A 20,922-nucleotide genomic window follows, 5' to 3' on the forward strand; every position below is an offset into this window, starting at 1 on the left:
GCAGGCAGAGTGGCGGAAGGTAGGTAGGGGGCGGGAGGAAGGCAGGCATGTGGCAGGCAGAGTGGCGGAAGGTAGGTAGGGGCCGGGAGGAAGGCAGAGTGGCGGAAGGTAGGTAGGTAGGGGGCAGGAGGAAGGCGGGCATGTGGCAGGCAGAGTGGTGGAAGGTAGGTAGGGGCCGGGAGGAAGGCAGGCAGAGTGGCAGAATGTAGGTAGATAGGGGGCAGGAGGAAGGCAGGCAGGGGGCAGGCAGAGTGGCGGAAGGTAGGTAGGGGCCAGGAGGAAGGCAGGCAGAGGGGTGGAAGGCAGGCAGAGTGGCGGAAGGTAGGTAGGCAGGCAGAGTGGCGGAAGGTGGGTAGGGGCCGGGAGGAAGGCAGGCAGAGGGGTGGGAGGCAGGCAGAGTGGCGGGAGGTAGGTAGGCAGGCTCCTCCTGCATTTGCATTGCTATGGATCACATATGCTAAACTACAAGCAGCTTCTCGCATGCAATTCTTACTGGATCAGGGCCACAGTCCATCCCCATAGACCACAGGTGCAGGGCACATATAGCGGGAGATGCAGGCCCCAGGGGTAAATATACCTCACCTCTAGGACAACCCAGCCCTGGGGTAAATACACCTCACCTCTAGGACAACCCAACCCTGGGGTAAATACACCTCACCTCTAGGACAACCCAACCCTGGGGTAAATATACCTCACCTCTAGGACAACCCAACCCTGGGGTAAATATACCTCACCTCTAGGACAACCCAGACCTGGGGTAAATATACCTCACCTCTAGGACAACACAGACCTGGGGTAAATATACCTCACCTCTAGGACAACCCAGACCTGGGGTAAATATACCTCACCTCTAGGACAACCCAGACCTGGGGTAAATATACCTCACCTCTAGAACAACCCAGCCCTAGGGTAAATATACCTCACCTCTAGGACAATCTAACCCTGGGGTATATATACACCTCACCTCTAGGACAACCTAACCCTGGGGTATATATACACACCTCACCTCTAGGACAACCTAACCCTGGGGTAAATATACCTCACCTCTAGGACAACCTAACCCTGGGGTAAATATACCTCACCTCTAGGACAACCTAACCCTGGGGTAAATATACCTCACCTCTAGGACAACCTAACCCTGGGGTATATATACACACCTCACCTCTAGGACAACCTAACCCTGGGGTAAATATACCTCACCTCTAGGACAACCTAACCCTGGGGTAAATATACCTCACCTCTAGGACAACCTAACCCTGGGGTAAACATACCTCACCTCTAGGACAACCTAACCCTGGGGTATATATACCTCACCTCTAGGACAACCCAACCCTGGAGTAAATAAACGTCACCTCTAGGACAAGACAACCCTGGGGTAAATATACCTCACCTCTAGGACAGCTCAGCCCTGGGGTAAATATACCTCACCTCTAGGACATCCTATCCCTGAAGTAACTATACCTCACCACTAGGACAACCCAACCCTAGGGTAAATATAGCTCACCTCTAGGACAGGTTAACAATGTTTATGTAGAACAATGACTCAGCATTCCGGGACCAGTGTTCAGGAGAAGCCTGCATGAGAGAAATGCTCTACCTCAGAGTACACTCTCCCCTCAGAGTACACTCTCCCTACACCAAGCACAGGGGCAGCTGGAACTACATGTTGTCATTAGAGAATAAAAAGGGGAGCGAGAGGAACTACCAACCAATCTGCTCCTTTCATTTTGCAAACACAATCCTTCAACATGACAGTTAGGAGCAGATTGGTTGCAATGGGTCTTGCTTACGTACCTTTGTGACATTTTACCCCCTCCGCACATCATTCCCACCTACCATCACTCCTCCCCAACAAATCCTCTCTCCGACCATCCCTTCCTGCTCCGATGCACACTCCTACACCCCTACTGCCACCCCACTCACACATTCCGCTACTGCCACCACTCCCGTCCCACACACCGCTACTGCCATAGCCCTCACTCACCCCCCATAGCCCCGGGCTCACTCACCAGCCATAGCCCTCACTCACCCCCCATAGCCCAGGGCTCCCTCACCAGCTATAGCCCTCCCTCACCAGCCATAGCCCCGGGCTCCCTCACCAGCTATAGCCCTCCCTCACCAGCCATAGCCCAGGGCTCCCTCACCAGCCATAGCCCCGGGCTCCCTCACCAGCCATAGCCCCGGGCTCCCTCACCAGCCATAGCCCCGGGCTCCCTCACCATCCATAGCCCTCACTCACCCCCCCCCCCCCCCATAGCCCCGGGCTCCCTCACCAGCCATAGCCCTCACTCACCCCCCATAGCCCCGGGCTCCCACACCAGCCATAGCCCTCACTCACCCCCCATAGCCCCGGGCTCACTCACCAGCCATAGCCCTCACTCACCCCCCATAGCCCAGGGCTCCCTCACCAGCCATAGCCCTGGGCTCCCTCACCAGCTATAGCCCTCCCTCACCAGCCATAGCCCCGGGCTCCCCCACCAGCCATAGCCCTCACTCACCACCCCCCCCCCCCCCCCACCCATGGCCCCGGGCTCCCTCACCAGCCATAGCCCTCACTCACCACCCATAGCCCGGGCTCCCTCACCAGCCATAGCCCTCACTCACCACCCATAGCCCGGGCTCCCTCACCAGCCATAGCCCTCACCTCGGTCATACCCCGGGCTCCCTCACCAGCCATAGCCCTCATTAACCCCCCATAGCCCCGGGCTCCCTCACCAGCCATAGCCCTCACTCACCCCCCATAGCCCCGGTGTCCCTCACCAACCATAGCCCTCACTCACCCCCCATAGCCCCGGGCTCCCTCACCACCCATAGCCCCGGGCTCACTCACCAGCCATAGCCCTCACTCACCCCCCCCCCCCCCCCATAGCCCCGGGCTCCCTCACCAGCCATAGCCCTCACTCACACCACCACCCCCCCCCCATAGCCCCGGGCTCACTCACCAGCCATAGCCCTCACTCACCCCCATAGCCCAGGGCTCCCTCACCAGCCATAGCCCCGGGATAACGCCCCAGCCACCCCACCTTCCTATCCAGGGCCGTTTCTATACAATTTAGCTCCCAGGGCAAAGGAATAAAAATGCGCCCACCCCCCCCCCCCCCCCCAAAAAAAAAAAAAAGTTAACGCGACAGAGAAGAAATAGGGGGCGTGGTTTCTTTTTAAAAGGGGTGTGGCTTAATATAAGGGCGTGGTCTGGCAGGAAAACAATTACCTTACATCTCACCTTTGCAACCTGCATGTCCGCAGGAATTGTTATTGTACTCCCGCACTTTAGGCTACTACTTAAATCATTAAACACTATTTATCCGTGATGACAATTACACATTACGCCGCACACCGTGATGACAATTACACATTGTCGCACACCGTGATGACAATTACACATTATGTCGCACACCGTGATGACAATTACACATTACGCCGCACACTGTGATGACAATTACACATTACGCCGCACACTGTGATGACAATTACACATTACGCCGCACACTGTGATGACAATTACACATTACGCCGCACACCGTGATAACAATTACACATTATGTCTCACACCGTGATGATAATTACACATTATGTCTCACACCGTGATGATAATTACACATTACGCCGCACACCGTGATGATAATTACACATTACGCCGCACACCGTGATGACAATTACACATTATGTCTCACACCGTGATGACAATTACACATTATGTCTCACACCGTGATGACAATTACACATTACGCTGCACACTGTGATGCCAATGACACATTAAGCAATGTATATATTTGTATATGCCCACTGCCCAGCAATGTATATTTTTATATGCCCACTGATGTATATATTTTTATGCCCACCAATATTTATATGCCCACTGTCACCAATGTATATTTATTTAAACACCACTGCCCACCAATGTTTATTAATAATAGGCAGTAACATATATATTGCTGGCCTGCACCATTAATTTATACGTTACCACCTATTGTTAATAAACATTGGTGGGCAGTGGTGTTTAAATATACATTGGTAGCAGTGGGCATATAAACATATATACATCAGTGGGCATATAAAAATATACACAATAGTGGGCATATAAAATATATACATTGGTGGGCAGTAGGCATATTAAAATATGTACATTGGTGGGCAGTGGATATATAAAAATATACACAATAGTGGGCATATAAAATATATACATTGGTGGGCAGTAGGCATATTAAAATATGTACATTGGTGGGCAGTGGATATATAAAAATATACACAATAGTGGGCATATAAAAATATATACATTGGTGGGCAGTAGGCATATTAAAATATATACATTGGTGGGCAGTGGATGTATAAATGTACACACATTGGTGGGCAGTGGGCATATTAAAATATATACATTGGTGGGCAGATTAAAATATATACATTGGTGGGCAGTGGATGTATAAATATATACATTGGTGGGCAGTGGGCACACTTCCCTCCCCATACCTTAAGCGGTCAGGGTGGCTGTCAGGCAGCTCCTCTCTCCATGGCATGCAGCAAGTCTTGCTGCGCTGGCGCTGCTCCTTGTTTATCGAGCGCGGCGTGACGTCATTATGTCACGCCGCACACATCGGTGGGGGATTGTTTAGACTGCAGCAGAGCCAGAGTCCCGGCGGCCAGCTTGTTGCTGGAGCCAGGACTCCATTGCGCAGTCGCAATATCCCGCCGCGGCCGACGGACCCGTGATCGTGATGATCTCGGAGTCGGGCGGCGGGCGCAAGGGATAGAAAGGGGGGAGGCGGCGGCAGCGCTGGAGAAGCTGCCGGGCGCCCCAGCTAATTATCAGAGGCGGACAAGCCGTGTGGCGCCCCGGGCTGCTGCACGGCTTGTCCGCCTCTAAAAACGGCCCTGTTCCTATCTCACTCGTCTCGCAGCCATAGCCCCGACCCCACGCCCCTCTGAGCCCGGCCTACCCCGTGCCCTCTGCCCCAGTGACACCTCACCTGTCGGGCACAGCAGCACCAGTGACTCTCTCAGGACAGGAGCTGGGACACACGGGGTGCGCAGTGCTTCAGCTGCTAACGCTGCCTGCGGCCGGACTCCTATTGGTCAGTGAGAAGGCGGTGGTCCACAGGGCTAGATGCGATTCGCCGCTACCTGGTATCCTAGCAACCAGCTGCGCCAATCACCATAGAGCGAGACTCCAGACCACGTGCAACAGGCGTTATATCCCAGAGCATGATGCAATACTGATACGACAACACAGGAGACTCGAGTACTGTGACGTCATACCCACGCTGCAGCGTCTCTTAACGTCATACTAATACTGCAGCCTCTCATGAGGTAATTACCGCGTAACTAGGTGGGAGTGTGACGTCATAGTAACACTGCTGCATCTCATGATTTAATTACCGTGTAATTAGGCGACAGTGTGACGTCATAGTAATACTGCTGCATCTCATGCAGGGTTGCCGACTTTTCAGCTGCCCTCTCCGGGAGAGGGCAGCCAGCTCAATCAAGTAGGGGGCGGGCCCGGCAGACATGACACCAAAGGGGGCGGATCCGTGGGCGTGACTATGGTAATTAGTTTGCTAGCGGTACTCACCGCTGCCGCTCCAGCCGTTCCCACTCTCCTCTCCGTGCTGCTTGTCTCTGCGGGTCTATGCGGCGGCTGTCATCTAAGAGGACAGCGACGCCGGGCGCTGCTGACTCCTGCCACCTGGCACTTTGCGCATGCGCAGTCAAACTTTTCGGCAAGAAGGCTGAAAAACCGGGAGGATCCCGGGACCTTCCGGGGGACCGGGAGAAAGAGTCAAAACGCGGGAGACTCCCGCTAAAAGCGGGAGAGTAGGCAACTATGATCTCATGAGGTAATTACTGTGCAACTAGGCGACAGTATGACGTCATACTAATACTGCAGCATCTCATGAGGTAATTACTGTGTAACTAGGCGACAGTATGACGTCATACTAATACTGCAGCGTCTCATGAGGTAATTACCGCGTAACTAGGTGACAGTATGACATCATACTAATACTGCAGCGTCTCATGAGGTAATTACTGTGTAACTAGGTGACAGTATGACATCATACTAATACTGCAGCATCTCATGAGGTAATTACCGTGTAACTAGGTAACAGTATGACATCATACTAATACTGCAGCATCTCATGAGGTAATTACCGTGTAACTAGGTAACAGTATGACATCATACTAATACTGCTGCATCTCATGAGGTAATTACTGTGTAACTAGGTGACAGTATGACATCATACTAATACTGCAGCATCTCATGAGGTAATTACCGTGTAACTAGGTGACAGTATGACATCATACTAATACTGCAGCGTCTCATGAGGTAATTACCGTGTAACTAGGTGACAGTATGACATCATACTAATACTGCAGCATCTCATGAGGTAATTACCACGTAACTAGGTGACAGTATGACATCATACTAATACTGCAGCGTCTCATGAGGTAATTACCGTGTAACTAGGTAACAGTATGACATCATACTAATACTGCAGCGTCTCATGAGGTAATTACCGTTTAACTAGGCGACAGTATGACGTCATACTAATACTGCAGCGTCTCATGAGGTAATTTAGGTAATTACTGTGTAACTAGGCGACAGTATGACATCATACTAATACTGCTGCATCTCATGAGGTAATTACCGTGTAACTAGGCGACAGTATGACGTCATACTAATACTGCAGCGTCTCATGAGGTAATTACCATTTAACTAGGGACAGTATGACATCATACTAATACTGCAGCGTCTCATGAGGTAATTGAGGTAATTACTGTGTAACTAGGTGACAGTATGACATCATACTAATACTGCAGCATCTCATGAGGTAATTGAGGTAATTCCTGTGTAACTAGGTGACAGTATGACATCATACTAATACTGCAGCATCTCATGAGGTAATTACTGTGTAACTAGGTGACAGTGTGACATCATACTAATACTGCAGCGTCTCATGAGGTAATAACCGCGTAACTAGGTGACAGTGTGACATCATACTAATACTGCAGCATCTCATGAGGTAATTACCGCGTAACTAGGTGACAGTGTGACATCATACTAATACTGCAGCGTCTCATGAGGTAATTACCGCGTAACTAGGTGACAGTATGACATCATACTAATACTGCAGCATCTCATGAGGTAATTACCGCGTAACTAGGTGACAGTGTGACATCATACTAATACTGCAGCGTCTCATGAGGTAATTACCGCGTAACTAGGTGACAGTATGACATCATACTAATACTGCTGCATCTCATGAGGTAATTACCATTTAACTAGGTGACAGTGTGACATCATACTAATACTGCAGTGTCTCATGAGGTAATTACCGTGTAACTATGTAACAGTGTGACATCATACTAATACTGCAGCGTCTCATGAGGTAATTACCGCGTAACTAGGTGACAGTGTGACATCATGCTAATACTGCAGCGTCTCATGAGGTAATTACCACGTAACTAGGTGACAGTGTGACATCATACTAATACTGCAGCGTCTCATGAGGTAATTACCACGTAACTAGGTGACAGTGTGACATCATACTAATACTGCAGCGTCTCATGAGGTAATTACCACGTAACTAGGTGACAGAGTGACATCATACTAATACTGCAGCGTCTCATGAGGTAATTACCGTGTAACTAGGTGACAGTGTGACATCATACTAATACTGCAGCGTCTCATGAGGTAATTACTGTGTAACTAGGTGACAGTATGACGTCATACTAATACTGCAGCGTCTCATGAGGTAATTACTGTGTAACTAGGTGACAGTATGACGTCATACTAATACTGCAGCGTCTCATGAGGTAATTACCGTGTAACTAGGTAACAGTATGACATCATACTAATACTGCAGCGTCTCATGAGGTAATTACCACGTAACTAGGTGACAGTATGACATCATACGAATACTGCTGCATCTCATGAGGTAATTACCACGTAACTAGGTGACAGTATGACATCATACTAATACTGCAGCGTCTCATGAGGTAATTACCGCGTAACTAGGTGACAGTGTGACATCATACTAATACTGCAGCGTCTCATGAGGTAATTACCGCGTAACTAGGTGACAGTGTGACATCATACTAATACTGCAGCGTCTCATGAGGTAATTAACGCGTAACTAGGTGACAGTGTGACATCATACTAATACTGCAGCGTCTCATGAGGTAATTACCGTGTAACTAGGTGACAGTATGACGTCATACTAATACTGCAGCATCTCATGAGGTAATTACCGTGTAACTAGGTAACAGTATGACATCATACTAATACTGCTGCATCTCATGAGGTAATTACCGCGTAACTAGGTGACAGTGTGACATCATACTAATACTGCAGCGTCTCATGAGGTAATTACCGCGTAACTAGGTGACAGTGTGACATCATACTAATACTGCAGCGTCTCATGAGGTAATTACTGTGTAACTAGGTGACAGTATGACATCATACTAATACTGCAGCGTCTCATGAGGTAATTACCATTTAACTAGGGACAGTATGACATCATACTAATACTGCTGCATCTCATGAGGTAATTACTGTGTAACTAGGTGACAGTGTGACATCATACTAATACTGCAGCGTCTCATGAGGTAATTACCGCGTAACTAGGTGACAGTATGACATCATACTAATACTGCAGCGTCTCATGAGGTAATTACCACGTAACTAGGTGACAGTATGACATCATACTAATACTGCTGCATCTCATGAGGTAATTACCGTGTAACTAGGTGACAGTGTGACATCATACTAATACTGCTGCATCTCATGAGGTAATTACCGTGTAACTAGGTGACAGTGTGACATCATACTAATACTGCAGCATCTCATGAGGTAATTACTGTGTAACTAGGTGACAGTGTGACATCATACTAATACTGCAGCGTCTCATGAGGTAATTACCACGTAACTAGGTGACAGTATGACATCATACTAATACTGCTGCATCTCATGAGGTAATTACCGTGTAACTAGGTGACAGTGTGACATCATACTAATACTGCTGCATCTCATGAGGTAATTACTGTGTAACTAGGTGACAGTGTGACATCATACTAATACTGCTGCATCTCATGAGGTAATTACCATTTAACTAGGGACAGTATGACATCATACTAATACTGCAGCGTCTCATGAGGTAATTACTGTGTAACTAGGTAACAGTATGACATCATACTAATACTGCAGCGTCTCATGAGGTAATTACCGCGTAACTAGGTGACAGTATGACATCATACTAATACTGCATCGTCTCATGAGGTAATTACCGTGTAACTAGGGACAGTATGACATCATACTAATACTGCAGCGTCTCATGAGGTAATTACCGCGTAACTAGGTGACAGTGTGACATCATACTAATACTGCAGCGTCTCATGAGGTAATTACCGCGTAACTAGGTGACAGTATGACATCATACTAATACTGCTGCATCTCATGAGGTAATTACCATTTAACTAGGTGACAGTGTGACATCATACTAATACTGCAGTGTCTCATGAGGTAATTACCGTGTAACTATGTAACAGTGTGACATCATACTAATACTGCAGCGTCTCATGAGGTAATTACCGCGTAACTAGGTGACAGTGTGACATCATACTAATACTGCAGCGTCTCATGAGGTAATTACCACGTAACTAGGTGACAGTGTGACATCATACTAATACTGCAGCGTCTCATGAGGTAATTACCACGTAACTAGGTGACAGTGTGACATCATACTAATACTGCAGCGTCTCATGAGGTAATTACCACGTAACTAGGTGACAGAGTGACATCATACTAATACTGCAGCGTCTCATGAGGTAATTACCGTGTAACTAGGTGACAGTGTGACATCATACTAATACTGCAGCGTCTCATGAGGTAATTACTGTGTAACTAGGTGACAGTATGACGTCATACTAATACTGCAGCGTCTCATGAGGTAATTACTGTGTAACTAGGTGACAGTATGACGTCATACTAATACTGCAGCGTCTCATGAGGTAATTACCGTGTAACTAGGTAACAGTATGACATCATACTAATACTGCAGCGTCTCATGAGGTAAATACCACGTAACTAGGTGACAGTATGACATCATACGAATACTGCTGCATCTCATGAGGTAATTACCACGTAACTAGGTGACAGTGTGACATCATACTAATACTGCAGCGTCTCATGAGGTAATTACCGCGTAACTAGGTGACAGTGTGACATCATACTAATACTGCAGCGTCTCATGAGGTAATTACCGCGTAACTAGGTGACAGTGTGACATCATACTAATACTGCAGCGTCTCATGAGGTAATTACCGCGTAACTAGGTGACAGTGTGACATCATACTAATACTGCAGCGTCTCATGAGGTAATTACCGTGTAACTAGGTGACAGTATGACGTCATACTAATACTGCAGCATCTCATGAGGTAATTACCGTGTAACTAGGTAACAGTATGACATCATACTAATACTGCTGCATCTCATGAGGTAATTACCGCGTAACTAGGTGACAGTGTGACATCATACTAATACTGCAGCGTCTCATGAGGTAATTACCGCGTAACTAGGTGACAGTGTGACATCATACTAATACTGCAGCGTCTCATGAGGTAATTACTGTGTAACTAGGTGACAGTATGACATCATACTAATACTGCAGCGTCTCATGAGGTAATTACCATTTAACTAGGGACAGTATGACATCATACTAATACTGCTGCATCTCATGAGGTAATTACTGTGTAACTAGGTGACAGTGTGACATCATACTAATACTGCAGCGTCTCATGAGGTAATTACCGCGTAACTAGGTGACAGTATGACATCATACTAATACTGCAGCGTCTCATGAGGTAATTACCACGTAACTAGGTGACAGTATGACATCATACTAATACTGCTGCATCTCATGAGGTAATTACCGTGTAACTAGGTGACAGTGTGACATCATACTAATACTGCTGCATCTCATGAGGTAATTACCGTGTAACTAGGTGACAGTGTGACATCATACTAATACTGCAGCATCTCATGAGGTAATTACTGTGTAACTAGGTGACAGTGTGACATCATACTAATACTGCAGCGTCTCATGAGGTAATTACCACGTAACTAGGTGACAGTATGACATCATACTAATACTGCTGCATCTCATGAGGTAATTACCGTGTAACTAGGTGACAGTGTGACATCATACTAATACTGCTGCATCTCATGAGGTAATTACTGTGTAACTAGGTGACAGTGTGACATCATACTAATACTGCGGCATCTCATGAGGTAATTACCATTTAACTAGGGACAGTATGACATCATACTAATACTGCAGCGTCTCATGAGGTAATTACTGTGTAACTAGGTAACAGTATGACATCATACTAATACTGCAGCGTCTCATGAGGTAATTACCGCGTAACTAGGTGACAGTATGACATCATCCTAATACTGCATCGTCTCATGAGGTAATTACCGTGTAACTAGGGACAGTATGACATCATACTAATACTGCAGCGTCTCATGAGGTAATTACCGCGTAACTAGGTGACAGTGTGACATCATACTAATACTGCAGCGTCTCATGAGGTAATTACCGCGTAACTAGGTGACAGTATGACATCATACTAATACTGCAGCGTCTCATGAGGTAATTACCGTGTAACTAGGGACAGTATGACATCATACTAATACTGCAGCGTCTCATGAGGTAATTACCGCGTAACTAGGTGACAGTGTGACATCATACTAATACTGCAGCGTCTCATGAGGTAATTACCGCGTAACTAGGTGACAGTGTGACATCATACTAATACTGCAGAGTCTCATGAGGTAATTACTGTGTAACTAGGTGACAGTGTGACATCATACTAATACTGCAGCGTCTCATGAGGTAATTACCGCGTAACTAGGTGACAGTATGACATCATACTAATACTGCAGCGTCTCATGGGGTAATAACCGCGTAACTAGGTGACAGTATGACATCATACTAATACTGCAGCGTCTCATGAGGTAATTACCGCGTAACTAGGTGACAGTATGACATCATACTAATACTGCAGCATCTCATGAGGTAATTACTGCGTAACTAGGTGACAGTGTGACATCATACTAATACTGCAGCGTCTCATGAGGTAATTACTGTGTAACTAGGTGACAGTGTGACATCATACTAATACTGCAGCGTCTCATGAGGTAATTACCGCGTAACTAGGTGACAGTATGACATCATACTAATACTGCAGCGTCTCATGAGGTAATTACCGCGTAACTAGGTGACAGTATGACATCATACTAATACTGCAGCGTCTCATGAGGTAATTACTGTGTAACTAGGTGACAGTGTGACATCATACTAATACTGCAGCGTCTCATGAGGTAATTACCGCGTAACTAGGTGACAGTATGACATCATACTAATACTGCAGCGTCTCATGAGGTAATAACCGCGTAACTAGGTGACAGTATGACATCATACTAATACTGCAGCGTCTCATGAGGTAATAACCGCGTAACTAGGTGACAGTATGACATCATACTAATACTGCAGCGTCTCATGAGGTAATTACTGTGTAACTAGGCGACAGTATGACATCATACTAATACTGCAGCATCTCATGAGGTAATTACTGTGTAACTAGGGACAGTATGACATCATACTAATACTGCAGCGTCTCATGAGGTAATAACCGCGTAACTAGGTGACAGTATGACATCATACTAATACTGCAGCATCTCATGAGGTAATTACCGTGTAACTAGGTAACAGTATGACATCATACTAATACTGCAGCGTCTCATGAGGTAATTACTGTGTAACTAGGTGACAGTATGACATCATACTAATACTGCAGCGTCTCATGAGGTAATTTCCGCGTAACTAGGTGACAGTATGACATCATACTAATACTGCAGCATCTCATGAGGTAATTACTGCGTAACTAGGTGACAGTGTGACATCATACTAATACTGCAGCGTCTCATGAGGTAATTACTGTGTAACTAGGTAACAGTATGACATCATACTAATACTGCAGCGTCTCATGAGGTAATTACCGCGTAACTAGGTGACAGTATGACATCATACTAATACTGCATCGTCTCATGAGGTAATTACCGTGTAACTAGGGACAGTATGACATCATACTAATACTGCAGCGTCTCATGAGGTAATTACCGCGTAACTAGGTGACAGTGTGACATCATACTAATACTGCAGCGTCTCATGAGGTAATTACTGTGTAACTAGGTGACAGTATGACATCATACTAATACTGCAGCGTCTCATGAGGTAATTACCATTTAACTAGGGACAGTATGACATCATACTAATACTGCTGCATCTCATGAGGTAATTACTGTGAAACTAGGTGACAGTGTGACATCATACTAATACTGCAGCGTCTCATGAGGTAATAACCGCGTAACTAGGTGACAGTGTGACATCATACTAATACTGCAGCATCTCATGAGGTAATTACCGCGTAACTAGGTGACAGTGTGACATCATACTAATACTGCAGCGTCTCATGAGGTAATTACCGCGTAACTAGGTGACAGTATGACATCATACTAATACTGCAGCATCTCATGATGTAATTACCGCGTAACTAGGTGACAGTGTGACATCATACTAATACTGCAGCGTCTCATGAGGTAATTACCGCGTAACTAGGTGACAGTATGACATCATACTAATACTGCTGCATCTCATGAGGTAATTACCATTTAACTAGGTTACAGTGTGACATCATACTAATACTGCAGTGTCTCATGAGGTAATTACCATGTAACTATGTAACAGCGTGACATCATACTAATACTGCAGCGTCTCATGAGGTAATTACCGCGTAACTAGGTGACAGTGTGACATCATACTAATACTGCAGCATCTCATGAGGTAATTACCACGTAACTAGGTGACAGTGTGACATCATACTAATACTGCAGCGTCTCATGAGGTAATTACCACGTAACTAGGTGACAGTGTGACATCATACTAATACTGCAGCGTCTCATGAGGTAATTACCACGTAACTAGGTGACAGAGTGACATCATACTAATACTGCAGCGTCTCATGAGGTAATTACCGTGTAACTAGGTGACAGTGTGACATCATACTAATACTGCAGCGTCTCATGAGGTAATTACTGTGTAACTAGGTGACAGTATGACGTCATATTAATACTGCAGCGTCTCATGAGGTAATTACTGTGTAACTAGGTGACAGTATGACGTCATACTAATACTGCAGCGTCTCATGAGGTAATTACCGTGTAACTAGGTGACAGTATGACATCATACTAATACTGCAGCGTCTCATGAGGTAATTACCACGTAACTAGGTGACAGTATGACATCATACGAATACTGCTGCATCTCATGAGGTAATTACCACGTAACTAGGTGACAGTATGACATCATACTAATACTGCAGCGTCTCATGAGGTAATTACCGCGTAACTAGGTGACAGTGTGACATCATACTAATACTGCAGCGTCTCATGAGGTAATTACCGCGTAACTAGGTGACAGTGTGACATCATACTAATACTGCAGCGTCTCATGAGGTAATTACCGCGTAACTAGGTGACAGTGTGACATCATACTAATACTGCAGCGTCTCATGAGGTAATTACCGTGTAACTAGGTGACAGTATGACGTCATACTAATACTGCAGCATCTCATGAGGTAATTACTGCGTAACTAGGTGACAGTGTGACATCATACTAATACTGCAGCGTCTCATGAGGTAATTACTGTGTAACTAGGTAACAGTATGACATCATACTAATACTGCAGCGTCTCATGAGGTAATTACCGCGTAACTAGGTGACAGTATGACATCATACTAATACTGCATCGTCTCATGAGGTAATTACCGTGTAACTAGGGACAGTATGACATCATACTAATACTGCAGCATCTCATGAGGTAATTACCGCGTAACTAGGTGACAGTGTGACATCATACTAATACTGCAGCGTCTCATGAGGTAATTACTGTGTAACTAGGTGACAGTATGACATCATACTAATACTGCAGCGTCTCATGAGGTAATTACCATTTAACTAGGGACAGTATGACATCATACTAATACTGCTGCATCTCATGAGGTAATTACTGTGTAACTAGGTGACAGTGTGACATCATACTAATACTGCAGCGTCTCATGAGGTAATAACCGCGTAACTAGGTGACAGTGTGACATCATACTAATACTGCAGCATCTCATGAGGTAATTACCGCGTAACTAGGTGACAGTGTGACATCATACTAATACTGCAGCGTCTCATGAGGTAATTACTGCGTAACTAGGTGACAGTATGACATCATACTAATACTGCAGCATCTCATGATGTAATTACCGCGTAACTAGGTGACAGTGTGACATCATACTAATACTGCAGCGTCTCATGAGGTAATTACCGCGTAACTAGGTGACAGTATGACATCATACTAATACTGCTGCATCTCATGAGGTAATTACCATTTAACTAGGTGACAGTGTGACATCATACTAATACTGCAGTGTCTCATGAGGTAATTACCATGTAACTATGTAACAGCGTGACATCATACTAATACTGCAGCGTCTCATGAGGTAATTACCGCGTAACTAGGTGACAGTGTGACATCATACTAATACTGCAGCATCTCATGAGGTAATTACCACGTAACTAGGTGACAGTGTGACATCATACTAATACTGCAGCGTCTCATGAGGTAATTACCACGTAACTAGGTGACAGTGTGACATCATACTAATACTGCAGCGTCTCATGAGGTAATTACCACGTAACTAGGTGACAGAGTGACATCATACTAATACTGCAGCGTCTCATGAGGTAATTACCGTGTAACTAGGTGACAGTGTGACATCATACTAATACTGCAGCGTCTCATGAGGTAATTACTGTGTAACTAGGTGACAGTATGACGTCATACTAATACTGCAGCGTCTCATGAGGTAATTACTGTGTAACTAGGTGACAGTATGACGTCATACTAATACTGCAGCGTCTCATGAGGTAATTACCGTGTAACTAGGTGACAGTATGACATCATACTAATACTGCAGCGTCTCATGAGGTAATTACCACGTAACTAGGTGACAGTATGACATCATACGAATACTGCTGCATCTCATGAGGTAATTACCACGTAACTAGGTGACAGTATGACATCATACTAATACTGCAGCGTCTCATGAGGTAATTACCGCGTAACTAGGTGACAGTGTGACATCATACTAATACTGCAGCGTCTCATGAGGTAATTACCGCGTAACTAGGTGACAGTGTGACATCATACTAATACTGCAGCGTCTCATGAGGTAATTACCGCGTAACTAGGTGACAGTGTGACATCATACTAATACTGCAGCGTCTCATGAGGTAATTACCGTGTAACTAGGTGACAGTATGACGTCATACTAATACTGCAGCATCTCATGAGGTAATTACCGTGTAACTAGGTAACAGTATGACATCATACTAATACTGCTGCATCTCATGAGGTAATTACCGCGTAACTAGGTGACAGTGTGACATCATACTAATACTGCAGCGTCTCATGAGGTAATTACTGTGTAACTAGGTGACAGTATGACATCATACTAATACTGCAGCGTCTCATGAGGTAATTACCATTTAACTAGGGACAGTATGACATCATACTAATACTGCTGCATCTCATGAGGTAATTACTGTGTAACTAGGTGACAGTGTGACATCATACTAATACTGCAGCGTCTCATGAGGTAATTACCGCGTAACTAGGTGACAGTATGACATCATACTAATACTGCAGCGTCTCATGAGGTAATTACCACTTAACTAGGTGACAGTATGACATCATACTAATACTGCTGCATCTCATGAGGTAATTACTGTGTAACTAGGTGACAGTGTGACATCATACTAATACTGCTGCATCTCATGAGGTAATTACTGTGTAACTAGGTGACAGTGTGACATCATACTAATACTGCAGCATCTCATGAGGTAATTACTGTGTAACTAGGTGACAGCGTGACATCATACTAATACTGCAGCGTCTCATGAGGTAATTACCACGTAACTAGGTGACAGTATGACATCATACTAATACTGCTGCATCTCATGAGGTAATTACCGTGTAACTAGGTGACAGTGTGACATCATACTAATACTGCTGCATCTCATGAGGTAATTACTGTGTAACTAGGTGACAGTGTGACATCATACTAATACTGCTGCATCTCATGAGGTAATTACCATTTAACTAGGGACAGTATGACATCATACTAATACTGCAGCGTCTCATGAGGTAATTACTGTGTAACTAGGTAACAGTATGACATCATACTAATACTGCAGCGTCTCATGAGGTAATTACCGCGTAACTAGGTGACAGTATGACATCATACTAATACTGCATCGTCTCTTGAGGTAATTACCGTGTAACTAGGTGACAGTGTGACATCATACTAATACTGCAGCGTCTCATGAGGTAATTACCGCGTAACTAGGTGACAGTATGACATCATACTAATACTGCAGAGTCTCATGAGGTAATTACTGTGTAACTAGGTGACAGTGTGACATCATACTAATTCTGCAGCGTCTCATGAGGTAATTACCGCGTAACTAGGTGACAGTATGACATCATACTAATACTGCAGCGTCTCATGAGGTAATTACAGCGTAACTAGGTGACAGTATGACATCATACTAATACTGCAGCGTCTCATGAGGTAATTACTGTGTAACTAGGTGACAGTGTGACATCATACTAATACTACAGCGTCTCATGAGGTAATTACCGCGTAACTAGGTGACAGTATGACATCATACTAATACTGCAGCGTCTCATGAGGTAATAACCGCGTAACTAGGTGACAGTATGACATCATACTAATACTGCAGCGTCTCATGAGGTAATTACTGTGTAACTAGGCGACAGTATGACATCATACTAATACTGCAGCATCTCGGCCCTTATTCTGATCGGTGCGGATATTCCCGCATTCTTACGGTGCGGTCCGCACGCCACGGTGTTTTGCCGCGTGCGGCCATCGTCCGTAGAAACGCCCACGTGTCCTCCGCATTCGGACGGACTCACTCTTTAAGAACAGGGCGTGTTTACGGACGACATACAAACCATGCGTGTGCGGGAGAAACACTCCGATTCTGCACGGTATTACTGAGTATTACAGAGTATGCTCGGAAATACCGCATCCGAACGGGAGCCAAGCGGTGCTACCGCCCGTAAGCGGAGTATTTACGCCAAACAACCCACTATTATGTCAATTCTGCAATACATCACATGACCCACTTATTCAATTACCTATCCTCATAAAAAACAGCTTATTTGGAATTGGAATCAATTAGATGCCAATATATCCTTACAAGCATGCCTAACACATCCATTGCACACATTAACCCTTACAGCAATGTAAGTGCAATGGTTTGTATTACACCCTGTGTAAAAGATTATAAACAATCTACACATATACTGTTTCAAGTGCAAATAAAACCAACAACTGTGAACTTGCATAAAGAATTTATTTTAAATCAACATTAACATAAAAAATAAAATATAAAATATAATAAATCAAAGCAGCAGATCGCGGATGTCCTGCAGGTCTGCTAGAAGGAGCCTTAAATGTTGCTCCGCTCGCAGGACGGCCCCACGCACCCCCTCATCTGCCGGTGTGGTGTCATCTGTGGGCATGTCAAAGGGGCAAAAATTAGTCATGTTATTCATGCATACATTTCACATACTGCGACATAAATTGCACAAATGCTAGGTGACATGTGTGTATATATATATATATCTATCTATGTAGAGAGATAGAGACACACATAGATAAATAGATATGACACATACATATATACATACATGCTAACTTATTTACTACATACTGTCTTTTTTGGCCTCTACCCTTTACTCTGCAGAAGACATAACAGTCATATTGTTTCTTCTCAGTCACAACCCACCCATGACTAACCAATGACAAGCATGTCATGGCCTCCGTCAATAAGAACTTGTCACAATCTGCTCAGTCTAAGTTCAGTGATGGTTCGTGGCATGGGAGTTATGCAAATGTCAGGAATGCACAGTACACATCCTCAAAATCATAATTCTGTCTAAACCAACCTACAATTCTGTGAGGGCAAAAAAACAATCTGAACTACAGGGGGTGTTTAGGTAGAGGAGGCTCCTGGGACACTGGCAACTTCTGACTCCATTCCAAGGTAGGCCGGCCCATACTCCATTTATAGCATACATCCTATAGTTTAGAAATAACATTCACCAACAATATAGATTCCACTATTTGATGGGTCATAATCAACACTTGCAGCAGGTGAATTTCATCCACAAATGATCCACTCATCCCTTTACTCCAGGATCCTGTTTAACTACTACGGTTATGTGGCAGTCAAAATGGAGCTCCAACCCATCCCACAAACCTGTGTAATTCAGAGGTGTCCTGGATGAAAGGGATGCCTTGGACACCCCATCTAACCCGTACCTGTATCTGTAGCTACCCACTTTGGGGTCTATATGAATAGTATGGGCCAAAAATTTGTTATCACCAGTGCTACATAACAAATACCAGTACAACTACTTCATTAATGATGCATTATGTTAACATACCGATCTGATGGTACTCCGGGGCCTGGCACGCCTCCTCCCCCTCGTCATCAGACTCCTCCGGGGCAACCGTGGCCTCCTCAGCCCCCTCCTCCGCCAGCTCCTCTGCCACAATAACCTCCTCCTCCAACTCCTCCTCCACCTCCTCCTCCTCCACCTCCTCCTCCTCCTCCTCCTCCTCCTCCTCCTCCACCACCACCACCACCTCCTCCACCTCCTCCTCCGCCACCAACACCTCCTCCTCCGCAACCAACTCCGCTTCCACATCCTCCTCCACCACCTCCTCACGCACCTCCTCCTCCTCCACCACCATCTCCTCCTCCTCCACTTCCTCCTCCTCCACCCTTGCCGCCACCTCCTCCTCCGGGTCTTGGGCCTCCTCCTGGCCCAGGGCTGCCTCCGCCTCTTCACGGGCCTGTCGGGCTTGGGCTCGTGCTGTGTGGTAGAAAAAAAAATCATGGTCAATGTCGGGTCATTGGGGCACATGTATTAATCCATAACAAGACATACATGGAAGGGTGATAATGATGGCAAACGATGCAGGAAAGTAGCTCCTTACTGTTCATGGATTCCAAATTGTGACATGTAAATTATTATGTGATTGTTAGTAATTTGTTCACACATTACAACCCAGGCATTTATCAATGTGTAACACATATTAGATCTGGCACATTGTATGCATCAGAATCCTCAATGCTATGGCATTACATATAAAAGCCACATGACTGCATGTTAACCAGGAAGAAGCACACATAACAGTCTATGGACTTTTAAACCCATGGACACCCAGTTATCATGAGACACATTTTATTGTTTATATATGCTATGTTGTAAGTGCGAAATTTCATAGCTAAAATACTCACAATCAGCAATTTCGCTCCTGAGTTGCTGGAGCAGCTGGGGCTGGCGCCTGCGGAGGTCCGACCACCGCCTCTCAAGCTGCCCGAGGGACCTCCGCACCCGAGTGCGGGCGTAAATTCGGCGCCCTGCCGCAGCATAGGCCCTCCGCTTATGGCGGTTTGTGATAAACGGCCCCGCACGGCCCAGCCTTGTCTCCATGACGGAGACAAGAACCCTCAGCTCCGCATGTGTGAAGGGTTCTGCCCTTCGTGTCTCCGCCATGTTGACAATGGCATCTATCAACCAATCAGGTGGTGGCATTGGTTGATCACAGTTATTTGTGTTAATAACTTTATTGTTCATCTTTACATGAACAGCGTGTCTGCGCCAACACAAATGGTGACAAATTCGCATGCCTTCAAAACAGTAGTGTTGATGTA

The 20,922-nt window shown here is 45.5% G+C and overlaps 1 long non-coding RNA gene across 1 annotated transcript; it reads right to left on the reverse strand.

Annotated features, from left to right (window-relative positions):
- Positions 1 to 18,530: 18,530 nt before the first annotated feature.
- Positions 18,531 to 19,727, reverse strand: LOC146058643 (uncharacterized). The gene is made up of 2 exons (XR_014469877.1): positions 19,646 to 19,727; positions 18,531 to 18,708 (listed from the first exon to the last, which is right to left on the reverse strand). It is a non-coding gene; the product is annotated as an uncharacterized LOC146058643 (long non-coding RNA).
- Between the last annotated feature and the right edge of the window lie 1,195 nt (positions 19,728 to 20,922).

The sequence above is a fragment of the Crinia signifera genome, chromosome 2 (genome assembly GCF_055691185.1).
Source record: "Crinia signifera chromosome 2, ASM5569118v1, whole genome shotgun sequence".
Classification (NCBI taxonomy): domain Eukaryota; kingdom Metazoa; phylum Chordata; class Amphibia; order Anura; family Myobatrachidae; genus Crinia; species Crinia signifera.